Source organism: Schistocerca serialis, chromosome 1, assembly GCF_023864345.2.
Source record: "Schistocerca serialis cubense isolate TAMUIC-IGC-003099 chromosome 1, iqSchSeri2.2, whole genome shotgun sequence".
Classification (NCBI taxonomy): domain Eukaryota; kingdom Metazoa; phylum Arthropoda; class Insecta; order Orthoptera; family Acrididae; genus Schistocerca; species Schistocerca serialis.
Genome location: NC_064638.1, coordinates 1239829241 through 1239841736, shown reverse-complemented (window position 1 = coordinate 1239841736; position 12496 = coordinate 1239829241).

Sequence of the window (12496 nt, the reverse complement as noted above, 5' to 3'; positions counted from 1 at the left end):
AGGAATGAGGAGGTTCTAAGCAGAATCGGAGAGGAAAGGAATATGTGGAAAACACTGATAAGGAGAAGGGACAGGATGATAGGACATCTGCTAAGACATGAGGGAATGACTTCCATGGTACTAGCGGGAGCTGTAGAGGGCTAAAACTGTAGAGGAAGACAGAGATTGGAATACGTCAAGCAAATAATTGAGGACGTGGGTTGCTACTCTGAGATGAAGAGGTTAGCACAAGAAAGGAATTTGTGGCGGGCTGCATCAAACCAGTCAGTAGACTGATGACCAAAAAAAAAAAGTGTGGAGGCAGGTGTGGAAACGAAAGGTAAGGTATGTACCCCCAAGTGATCTTTATATTTTAATATTTCAACGTTTTCTACGTTTTGTAACATGAATATGTACACAATGAGTAATAACGAACTGCTGCTATAAGCTAAGTGAAAAAACTACAAGTACCAGTAAGAGTGAGTTTGTATGAATTCAAAAACTGATGTTCTACACTGACAAAGGAACAGAGTCAATAAACGATCTTGGTAGCTGTGTAAAGGAGCCAAAATAATGGAAAAAGTATTTTTCTTTTTTGTGCCCAGTTTCACTTTCAGGGGGTAAGATACACCCCGAAATGTAATTTGGCACATTAGGTTTGGGGGAAGACTCTTCTAAGCGATGATATATAAGAAATGTTCCTCATATAAAAGTTTATACACTCCTGGAAATGGAAAAAAGAACACATTGACACCGGTGTGTCAGACCCACCATACTTGCTCCGGACACTGCGAGAGGGCTGTACAAGCAATGATCACACGCACGGCACAGCGGACACACCAGGAACCGCGGTGTTGGCCATCGAATGGCGCTAGCTGCGCAGCATTTGTGCACCGCCGCCGTCAGTGTCAGCCAGTTTGCCGTGGCATACGGAGCTCCAGCGCAGTCTTTAACACTGGTAGCATGCCGCGACAGCGTGGACGTGAACCGTATGTGCAGTTGACGGACTTTGAGCGAGGGCGTATAGTGGGCATGCGGGAGGCCGAGTGGACGTACCGCCGAATTGCTCAACACGTGGGGCGTGAGGTCTCCACAGTACATCGATGTTGTCGCCAGTGGTCGGCGGAAGGTGCACGTGCCCGTCGACCTGGGACCAGACCGCAGCGACGCACGGATGCACGCCAAGACCGTAGGATCCTACGCAGTGCCATAGGGGACCGCACCGCCACTTCCCAGCAAATTAGGGCTACTGTTGCTCCTGGGGTATCGGCGAGTACCATTCGCAACCGTCTCCATGAAGCTGGGCTACGGTCCCGCACACCGTTAGGCCGTCTTCCGCTCACGCCCCAACATCGTGCAGCCCGCCTCCAGTGGTGTCGCGACAGGCGTGAATGGAGGGACGAATGGAGACGTGTCGTCTTCAGCGATGAGAGTCGCTTCTGCCTTGGTGCCAATGATGGTCGTATGCGTGTTTGGCGCCGTGCAGGTGAGCGCCACAATCAGGACTGCATACGACCGAGGCACACAGGGCCAACACCCGGCATCATGGTGTGGGGAGTGATCTCCTACATTGGCCGTACACCACTGGTGATCGTCGAGGGGACACTGAATAGTGCACGGTACATCCAAACCGTCATCGAACCCATCGTTCTATCATTCCTAGACCGGCAAGGGAACTTGCTGTTCCAACAGGACAATGCACGTCCGCATGTATCCCGTGCCACCCAACGTGCTCTAGAAGGTGTAAGTCAACTACCCTGGCCAGCAAGATCTCCGGATCTGTCCCCCATTGAGCATGTTTGGGACTGGATGAAGCGTCGTCTCACGCGGTCTGCACGTCCAGCACGAACGCTGGTCCAACTGAGGCGCCAGGTGGAAATGGCATGGCAAGCCGTTCCACAGGACTACATCCAGCATCTCTACGATCGTCTCCATGGGAGAATAGCAGCCTGCATTGCTGCGAAAGGTAGATATACACTGTACTAGTGCCGACATTGTGCATGCTCTGTTGCCTGTGTCTATGTGCCTGTGGTTCTGTCAGTGTGATCATGTGATGTATCTGACCCCAGGAATGTGTCAATAAAGTTTCCCCTTCCAGGGACAATGAATTCACGGTGTTCTTAGTTCAATTTCCAGGAGTGTATGTAATTACCGTTATTGAAAACAGTATAATCAAATATTGTAGTAACCTGAAATTTTGCAATATGCTCCTCCACTAGTATTTAATTTGGAAAAATGCAAACTTCTAGCCATTTATTTTACTTGTATCTGGTTCACGTTTTAAATTATTTTGCGCGTATATTCACTTTTTGTATTTGTTTTATAGCTTACTGTTTCAAACATATGTATTTCGTTAACTGAAAATAATAAGTAACTCATTATTACAGTGAGGAATCATGACAATAATGATAAACTGTAAATAAATGCTGAAAACATTACTTACACATAAAATAAACGATATTTATTCACGTAATATATACGACAGGGAGCACAACATAAAACAAAATTCAGAATTGTTTCAAATAGTCACTGGCGATCCTCTAAATATTCTAAATTATATCAGGTATATTTCAGTACATTGGTAAGCCTTGGCGAAGAGAATTGATTATGTACTAGGGACTGCAACTTGATTACATTGTTTCTCAAGTGGCGGCAGATATCGTAATCACTCAACAGAACTAGATCTGAAATTCTTCTCACGAAGTTATTCCAACAGGAAAGCCGTATAAATCTTACGACTGAACCTGCGCCGTCGAGCACTTTGGAACCATCAGATGAACAAATGTCTTGTCGTCTATAATACTTAAGTTTTCCCCTTCGTGAAAATTGTTTTTCCGCTTACGTGAGAATATTTTGCTAGTTGGATGCAACACTGAGTTGAAATGTCTTGTGAATTTCACAGATATACAAACAGTCATAAGACGAGCAATGCAGTGCCCCTAAGCGAGGAAAACATTAAACATTGAACTGGTAGGTTAATCTCACCATAATCATAAAACATGTTTCCAGTGTCTAACGTTTGCTCAGTTCAGTTTCGTTTAATTTAGTTTCATTATTTTCTTGTTCCCATTATCGCAATGGCATCCTCTCGTTGTGGTGTGAGTCAGTTTCACTGTGATAGCGCAATTCCTTCAATGAAAAATGTGACAACATTATGACTGTTTCCATGAATGTTTCGACTGCTTTACTTTACATGTAATAGTTGGCACTTAACTCTCTCCTCTTTGCATGGAAAAAGAAGACACGTCCATTACTTGCAGAATAAAAATTTGAAGTTCATTTTATTACCTATTACATTTATTACATTATTATGTAGGTGCTGAAAAATTTTTATACTTGATAGTCCAGCCAACGAAAGAAAATGAAGTGAAAAAAATTCTTATCGTAGCAAATTTTTGTACAGTGGTAGGAAGAAATTCAATGGACTACATATTAAAACTCATAACCAGTGGAGTGTGAGTGTGTGGGTGAGTGGGCGTTTAAAGGCCGCTTTTAGCGAAAATTATGCTTAACTAAACTATACGTTACTAAACTAAATTAAATGTTCTACGAAAAACGTCCAGTTCAATTTTTCCGCGTTGCAGGGGATAGATAAACGGTAGATTATTAAAAATAGTGTTTTATTGATACAAAATTAATGTTTGCTGTTGATTGAAGTAGGTCACATGCAAACAGTAAATGCATGTGTCACACTGCAGGGTGTTTCACAAAGATACACTGACCCTTTCCAGGCGCGCGATACAGTGTGGAGATATGCCCGGGTAGTGTTTGTTTCCACAAAATGCATTAACACCACGTGGAATACAGATATAAATTGTTAATAACACTAGAAACAAGAGAATCATGTGGAGATAATCTGCTTAAATCTTTGCAAATTGTTCTACGACATTAAAGGGGAAGTTGAGTTTTAGCCGTCATCTTCAGCAACTGTAGCATTCTTTCGGAAAAGACAGTTTTCCCAACCATGGGTGCTGCTCGATTTCCGATTTAGACCATACGCCCCAGGCATTTCTTGTCCAGTTCTGTTGCCGGCTGGGGTGGCCGAGCGGTTCTAGCCACTACAGTCTGGAAACACGCGACCGCTACGGTCGCAGGTTCGAATCCTGCCTCGGGCATGGATGTGTGTGATGTCCTTGGGTTAGTTAGGTTTAAGTAGTTCTAAGTTCTAGGGGACTGATAACCTCAGAAGTTAAGCCCCATAGTGCTCAGAGCCATTTGAACCATTTGAACCCTGTTGTGTTATGTAAAAATAACTTCACTGAGCTGGTGTTTATATAGTGGGGTTGTTTTCAGTTCATTAAGTTGATATTTAGTTTCAGTCGTTAAGAGAGCTATTATGTACAAAAGGTCACTAGCTATCAGCACAATTAAGGCTCTGCCACAAGTATAGCGTGAAGTCAATATATATTCGATAATGGTGATTTCATTGTGTGTATCAAACGCACCACTCCAGCCCCAGTTCTCCGAAAGTGTGAAGAGGCCCAGAGGCGTAAACTGACTCCCTCTGCAGCGACAATAGGTCACCTAGGTGTTATGCAACTTCGGATCTTTCAACGTAAATTAAACAACGTACAGTATTGCAGCAGATTCATCCCATCAGAAATACACTCAGTTAGTAAGATATGATCTGGACGTGACTTAAGTTGGCCTACTTAGTGTAGCCCAATGTGCGAGTGTCAGCAGTTTCTGAAAGAAAGAGATTTATGCTGTGTACCATTAGCACGATGAGAGGTAAGAGAAGTCCATTAAGTTTACGGTCATACATTAATTAACCATGAAGTGAGTACACCACGATTACATGGCTTTAAAATACAGTGTAAATGTTAAGACAGCAGAAAAGTGCCACATTTAATCTGCGATTAATAACTGTTAACAGCTGAATCACTCCAAAACAGAAACCCGTTTATGTAATAACCAGAAAAAGCTAAACCTAAACTAAAGAGAGGGAACTGTGGAAATCACATAATAAAAAGGAACTTGTAGTAGAACTACACTTCCAGACTTTAGTATGCACTTATAGATAGTCAGATATTCAGCGCCCTGCAGACCACGCGATGCTTCCACAAACTGCCTCCATTCCTTCCTGTTTTGTGCCCAGTTCCTCCAGGTGTCTTCAATTCCCAGGGCTGCTAGGTCCTTCGCCAGATCGTCCATCCAGCGCTGCCTTGGTAGTCCAATGGGGCGTTTGGTGTTTGCAGTTGCACTTTGTAAGCGTACAACCGTAAGTTCTTGTGGAGGACCTTATGCACAGCCGAACGTGGTAGTTGCATCTGTCTGGCAGCAGTGCGGATGGACTTCGTAGGTGAAAGAGTGAAGACGTTAATAAACGCGATCTATGGTTTCCTCGCATGTTCTTGATCTGGTCGCCCGCTCCTCCCCTTATCCATCACTGTCCCTGTCTCCATAAATGTTTTGTGCCATGCACGGATTGAAGGGCGCGATGATGGATCTCTTCCATACTTTTTTCTGAAGTTTCGTTGGATCTGAACGTCCGATTTTGTATCTTTAAACCAGGACACACATTGTGCCTTCTCTTGAGGAATTGGCATTTTATAGAGGTTCAGTTCCTTCCATCAACAGAGTATCTGAAACACAAAATTTTAGTATACATAAAAACTTTACTAAACAGGATTACAATAATGGAAATTTTGTTAAAATATTTCAACAACTGCCGTTGCAATAAAATTTAGAAGTTGTAAATGGACTTTATGGGCATCCTGTATATTGCACATTTTCGTTTTTACATGCGTCTGTGCCCAGACGTTTTTTCGTCAATGGCGAATCACATCCCTCCTCCTCCCCCCCCCCCCCCCTCCCCAATGAAAATGAGGCCACAACCAAATACATTCATCTCAAAAATTAATCTGTAATGCAGAAGTTACACAGGTTAGACTTTTAAGAAAACATGTACGATGTTACGTCCAATTCATGTTATTATCAATATAAACACCGAAGAATTTAGAACCTTCTATTTCATTTATTGATTTATATTTATTCATTACGTTTAATGGTGTGGAGAGGCCTTGGACTGTAAAGAGTTACATGTTGTATCCAGTTTGTAGGGAAAAGGTAATAAATTTTAAAGAAAATGCTAGTAACACCACTAAGCCAATTACAGCACAGTCTTTGGTGCATATACAGGATGTTCCGAAATTCTCGTTACAATCGTCTAGGGCTTGTAGACGAGTCGGAGTAATAATATTTTGAACTGGAACCCATGCTACAACCATTTCAAAAGATGTTGGTAACGCTACCACTTTTACAAGTAATTTACTAGGCGTGACGCAATACATCACTTTATATACGGTTCCAAACATTAACAACCAAAGTAACAAAACGGAAACGCGATGTAGAACGGCCTCTACCAATCCTGGTGTTGGGAGTCTCCTTGGAGTACCATGGTCCGTCCTGCCGACTGTGAAGGTACCTCTTTCTCGAAGCTGTTCTATGTTGTGCTGAAAAAGGTATTCGATGGAGTCGGACGTTATGAATAACGAGCTTGATAAAGACGACAAGCGTATCCTCCGTTGCCGTGAGCTTCGTCGTGCAGGATGATGTCGGTGTATTCGGCAAACTTATACTCAGTCATGTTGCTTTAACATTCACAGACACGTGAATGCGTCTCGAACCAGATCAGAGAGGTAGGACAAATGTCAAATGACATTAGCCGATCCTGCGTAAGCACCTATCTAGTCAGCTCACATGAAGCACTCTGCGCAACGCTAGTACCACTGTGGACAACAATCCTGCAACAAGAGAGAGAGGAGCCTAAAGCTGCATTTCACAGCAGACGTGACTGTCAAACAGGGTATTGGTTTTTCGTGCTCACCTGGTTTAACCTACATTTTTCCACATTTAGGGCTATCTGTCATTCGTCATACCAATTAGAAAAATTGTCGAAGTCATCTTGTATCCTCCTACAGGCACTCAATGACAACACCTTTACATACACCACGGGATTATCAGAGTATAGCCACACACTGTTACTAACTCGCTCTACCAGATCATTTATATACACTACTGGCCATTAAAATTGCTACACTAAGAAGAAATGCAGATGGTAAATGGGTATTCATTCGACAAATATATTATACTGGAACTGACATGTGATTACATTTTCACGCAATTTGGGTGCATAGATCCTGAGAAATCAGTACCCAGAACAACCACATCTGGCCGCAATAACGACCTTGATACGCCTGAGCATTGAATCAAACAGGCCTTGGATGGCGTGTACAGGTACAGCTGCCCATGCAGCTTCAACACGATACCACAGTTCATCAGGAGTAGTGACTGGCGTATTGTGACGAGCCAGTTGCTCGGCCACCATTGACCAGACGGTTTCAATTGGTGAGAGATCTGTAGAGTGTGCTGGCCAGGGTAACAGTCGAACATTTTCTGTATCCAGAAAGGCCCGTTCAGGACCTGCAATATGCGATCGTGCATTATCCTGCTGAAATGTATGGTTTCGCAGGGATCGAATGAAGGGTAGAGCCACGGGTCGTAACACATCTGAAATGTAACCTCCACTGTTGAAAGTGCCGTCGACGCGGAGGTGACCGAGACGTGTAACCAATGGCACCCCATACCATCACGCCGGGTGATACGCCAGTATGGCGATGACGAATACACGCTTCCAATGTGCGTTCACCGCGATGTCGCCAAACACGGATGTGACCATGATGATGCTGTAAACAGAACTTGGATTCATGCGAAAAAATGACGTTTTGCTTTTGGTGCACCCAGGTTCGTCGCAGGCGCTCCTTTCTGTGATGCAGCGTCAAGGGTAACCGCAACCATGGACTCCGAGCTGATAGTCCATGCTGCGGCAAACGTCATCCAACTGTTCGTGCAGATGGTTGTTGTCTTGTAACCGTCCCCATCTGTTGATTTAGGGATCGAGACGTGGCTGCACAATCCGTTACAACCATGCGGATAAGATGCCTGTCTTCTCGACTGCTAGTGATAAGAGGCCGTTGGGATCCAGCACGGCGTTCCGTATTACCCTCCTGAACCCACCGATTCCATATTCTGCTAACAGTCATTGGATCTCGACCAACGCGAGCACCAATGTCGCCAAACGATAAACCCCAATCGTGATAGGCTACAGTCCAACCATCATCAAAGTCGGAAACGTGGTGGTACGCATTTCTCCTCCTTAGACGAGGCATTTCACCAGGCAACGCCAGTCAACTGCTGTTTGTGTATGAGAAATCGGTTGGAAACTTTCCTCATGTCAGCACTTTGTAGGTGTCCCCACCGGCTCCAACCTTGTGTATGTGCTCTGAGAAGCTAACCATTTGCATATCACGGCATCTTCTTCCTGTCGGTTAAATTTCGCGTCTATAGCACGTCATCTTCGTGGTGTAACAATTTTCATGGCCAGTAGTGTATATAGAGAACAGCAGCGGTATTATCACACTTCCCTGGAACCCTTCCAAAGATACCCTTGTCCCTGATGACGACTGGTAGTCGAGAACAGCATAATGGGTTCTGTTACTTAAGAAGTCTTCGAGCCACTCACACACTTGGGAACCTATTCCATATGCCTGTACCTACGTTAACACTCGGCAGTGAGGCACCGTGTCAAATGCTTTACGGAAATGTAGGAATGTGGAGTTCACCCGCTGCCCTTCATCCAATGTCCGCAGGATCTCACGTGAGAAAAGGTCAAACTGAGTTTCGCACGAACGATCCTTTCTAAAACTGCACTGATTCTTGGACAGAAGCTTTTCATTTCAAGGAAAGTTATTATACTGGAACGGAGAATATGTTCAACAATTTAGCAGCGCTCCGATGTTAAGGTTATTGGTCTGTAATTCTGCAGGTCCATTCTTTTACTCTTCTTATATACACGAATCACGTACGCTTTTTTCCAGCGCTTGTGTCTTTGGCTGCGCGAGAAATTCGTGACAAAGACAAGATGAGTAAGGGACCAATGGCATAGAGTATTCTCTTCGAAAGCGAATAGGCATTCCATCTGGACCTGGTGTCTTATTTGCTTTCAACTCTTACAGTTGACGTGCAAGGCTATTACTGTGTAAGGGGGTTTGTGCCATTGTCAAACGAATTTGAAACTTCGGCTTCCTTTTTTACTACATCGTCTAGATGGTCAACAACTTATTGAATAGAAGCCTTACACCAGCTTAGCGATTTTGTGTAGGAACAAAATTTTCTCGGGTTCTCGACAAGACCTTTTGCTAATTTTTGACAGTCGCAGTAGTTGTACATTTCGCGCATCGATCTGTTTATAGACGCACGAGTCTCTAATAACGTTGCTGGTCGTCATTTGTGCTTCCTCTTATGCAATGAAATGCTTCCTCAGCATTTTACGAATTTCGTTCTTAAACCACGGTGGGTCTTTCGGTCCATAACCCATTTACTCGGCACGTATTTCTCAGAGCACAATTTACAATCCGTTTAAACTTCGCCCATAATTCAGTTGTGTCCATCATGCTGGAACTAAATGATGTTAGTCCATTTTTAAGTGGGTTGCTGACAGCTGTTTATCTGCTCTTTCTAGGAGAAATACCCTCCTAGGTTTCTTGGTTGGTTTAACGATAGCCACTATGGTAACATGTATATCCCTGTCTTTACACTGGTGCTGTAGATAAGGTCAGGTTTATCTGTAGCTGCAAGATCTAAAATATTTCCATTGCATGTGAGCCGTGACATAGGTCAACAAAACAGTTTCCGGAAAACATGTTCAAAAATACTACGCAAAACTGTCTGTGTGTAGCTCCTACAATGAATCCATAGAGGTTTCAGTCTATGCTCGGTAGATGAAAGTTGCCTGGAGCAAAGACTGTTATGATGTGGTTCATTTCGTGCTACTCACCGTAGACATTCTTTGAATGAGTCTGAAACTGTCACAGAGGAATCAGATGGCCGATAGAAACATCCATGTTAACTTGACTTCACCTGGATCTGTTACGCACGACCAAATGACTTCAGGGTCACAGTCAAAGTCGACCCCAAGTGAGACAATATTACTGTCAACTGCAGTGAATGCTCTCCCTCTTTTAACATCTAATCCGTCTTTCCGATATACATTACATGACTCGTTAAATATTTCAGAGTTCCCTGCTTCGTGTTTCAGCCAGATCTCAGTCACGAACTAATTTGAGCAGTAGGATTGGGATCTTTTTTTTACCAATAATTAATCATAAAAATTTAACAGTGAAGTGTCTGAAATCTGATTTCGCAACCCGCCAGTCGTCTGGTGGGTGTTCATCAAAAAGCCTCAAACTACAGCCAAGTCTAAAAAACCTCCATGTTCTCTCCAAAAGTGCTCTGGTGCACGAGTAGCTGCTCCTTTTGTGTAGTGTACCCACGACCCATCAAGGGCCGTCCAACAGTTCCCGACCCAATAAAGCAGGTCCACAAGTCTGCAGCCAAGACCTTCACAGAGTCGACGAAATATTTGGTGGAATTCTCCAATTGGGTCCAAACCAAAGGACCCCCTATAACAAGCTTTCTGCTTGCACTACTCGCACAAGTCCAGTACCCCTCACGACCTCTGCTAGACGTATGTGCGAACGGTGGGTGGGTTCAGAACCCGAGTGGCAGGCATAGTAGGTACCGACATGAGCCACATCTACATCTACATCTACATGGATACTCTGCAAATTTACATTTAAGTGCCTGGCAGAGGGTTCATCGAACCACCTTCACAATTCTCTATTATTCCAATCATATAGCGCGCGGGATGAATGAACACCTATATCTTTCCGTACGAGCTCTGATTTCCCTTATTTTATCGTGGTGATCGTTCCTCTCTATGTAGGTCGGTGTCAACAAAATATTTTCGCATTGGGAGGAGGAAGCTGGTGACTGGAATTTCGTGAGAAGATTCCGTCGCAACGAATAACGCCTTTCTTTTAATGATGTCCATCCCAAATCCTATATCATTTCTGTAGCACTCTCTCCCATATTTCGCGATAATACAAAACGTGCTGCCTTTCTTTGAACTTTTTCAATGTATTCAGTCAGTCCTATCTGATACGAGTCCCTCACCGCGCAACAGTGTTCTAAAAGTGGACGGGCAAGCGTTGTGTAGGCTGTCTCCTTAGTAGGTCTGTTACATTTTCTAAGCTCTGCCAATAAAACACAGTCTTTGGTTAGCCTTCCCCACAACATTTTCAGTGTGTTCCTTCCAATTTAAATTGTTCGTAATTGTAATAGCAAGGTATTTAGTTGAATTTACGGCTTTTAGGTTTGACCGATTTATCGTGTAACCGAAGTTTAACACGTTCCTGTTAGCACTCTTGTTGATGACCTCACACTTTTCGTTATTTAGGGACAACTGCCACTTTTCCCACCATTCCGATATTTCTACTAAATAGCATTGCAGTTTGTTTTGATCATCTGATGACTTTATTAATCGATAAACGACTGCGTCATCTGGAAACAACCGAAGACGGTTGCTCAGATTGTCTCCCAACAGCAAAGGGCCTATAACACTACCTTGGGGAACGTCAGAAATAACTTCTGTTTCACTCGATGACTTTCCGTCAATTACAACGGACTATTACCTGTCTGACAGGATATCACAGATCCAGTCACACAACTGCGACGATATTCCGTAGGCACATAATTTCACTACGAGCCGCTTGTGTGGTACTGTGTCAAAGCCTTCCGGAAATCCAGAAATACGGAGTCGATCTGAAATTCCTTGTCAATAACACTCAGCACTTCATGTGAATAAAGAGCTAGTTGTGTTTCACAAGAACGATGTTTTCTAAATCCATGTTGACCGTGTGAACCAATTTCTTCGAGGTCACTCATTATGTTCGAACACAATATATGTTCTGAAATCCTGCTACATATCGACGTTAACGATATGGGCCTGTAATTTAGTGGATTACTCCAAATACTTTTCTGAATATTGGTATGACCTGTGCAACTTTCCAGTATTTGGGTACGGATCTTTCGTCGAGCGAAAGGTTGTATATGATTGTTAAGTATGGAGCTAATGCATCAGCGTACTCCGAAAGGAACCTAATTGGTATACAGTGTGGACCAGAAGACTTGCTTTTATTAAGTGATTTAAGTTGCTTCACTACTGCGAGGATATTTACTTCTACGTTACTCATGTTGACAGCTGTTCTCGATTTGAATTCTGGAATATTTACTTCGACTTCTTTTGTGAAGACATTTTGGAAGGCTGTGTTTAGCAATTCTGCTTTGTCAGCACTGTCTTCGATGATATCTTCATTGCTATCGTGCAGAGAAGGCATTGATTGTTTCTTACCTCAAACATACTTCACATACGACCAGAATCTCTTTGAACTTTCTGCCAGTTTCGAGACAAAGTTTCGTTGTGGAAACTGCTATAAGCATCTCACATTGAAATCCGCGATAAATTTCGAGCTTCTGTAAAAGATCGCCAGCCTTGGGGGTTTTGTGTCTGTTTTAATTTGGCATGTTTGTTTCGTTGATTCTGCAACAGTGTTCTAACCCGTTTTGTGTACCAAGGAGGATCAGGTCCATCGTTTGTTAATTTATTTGGTGTAAA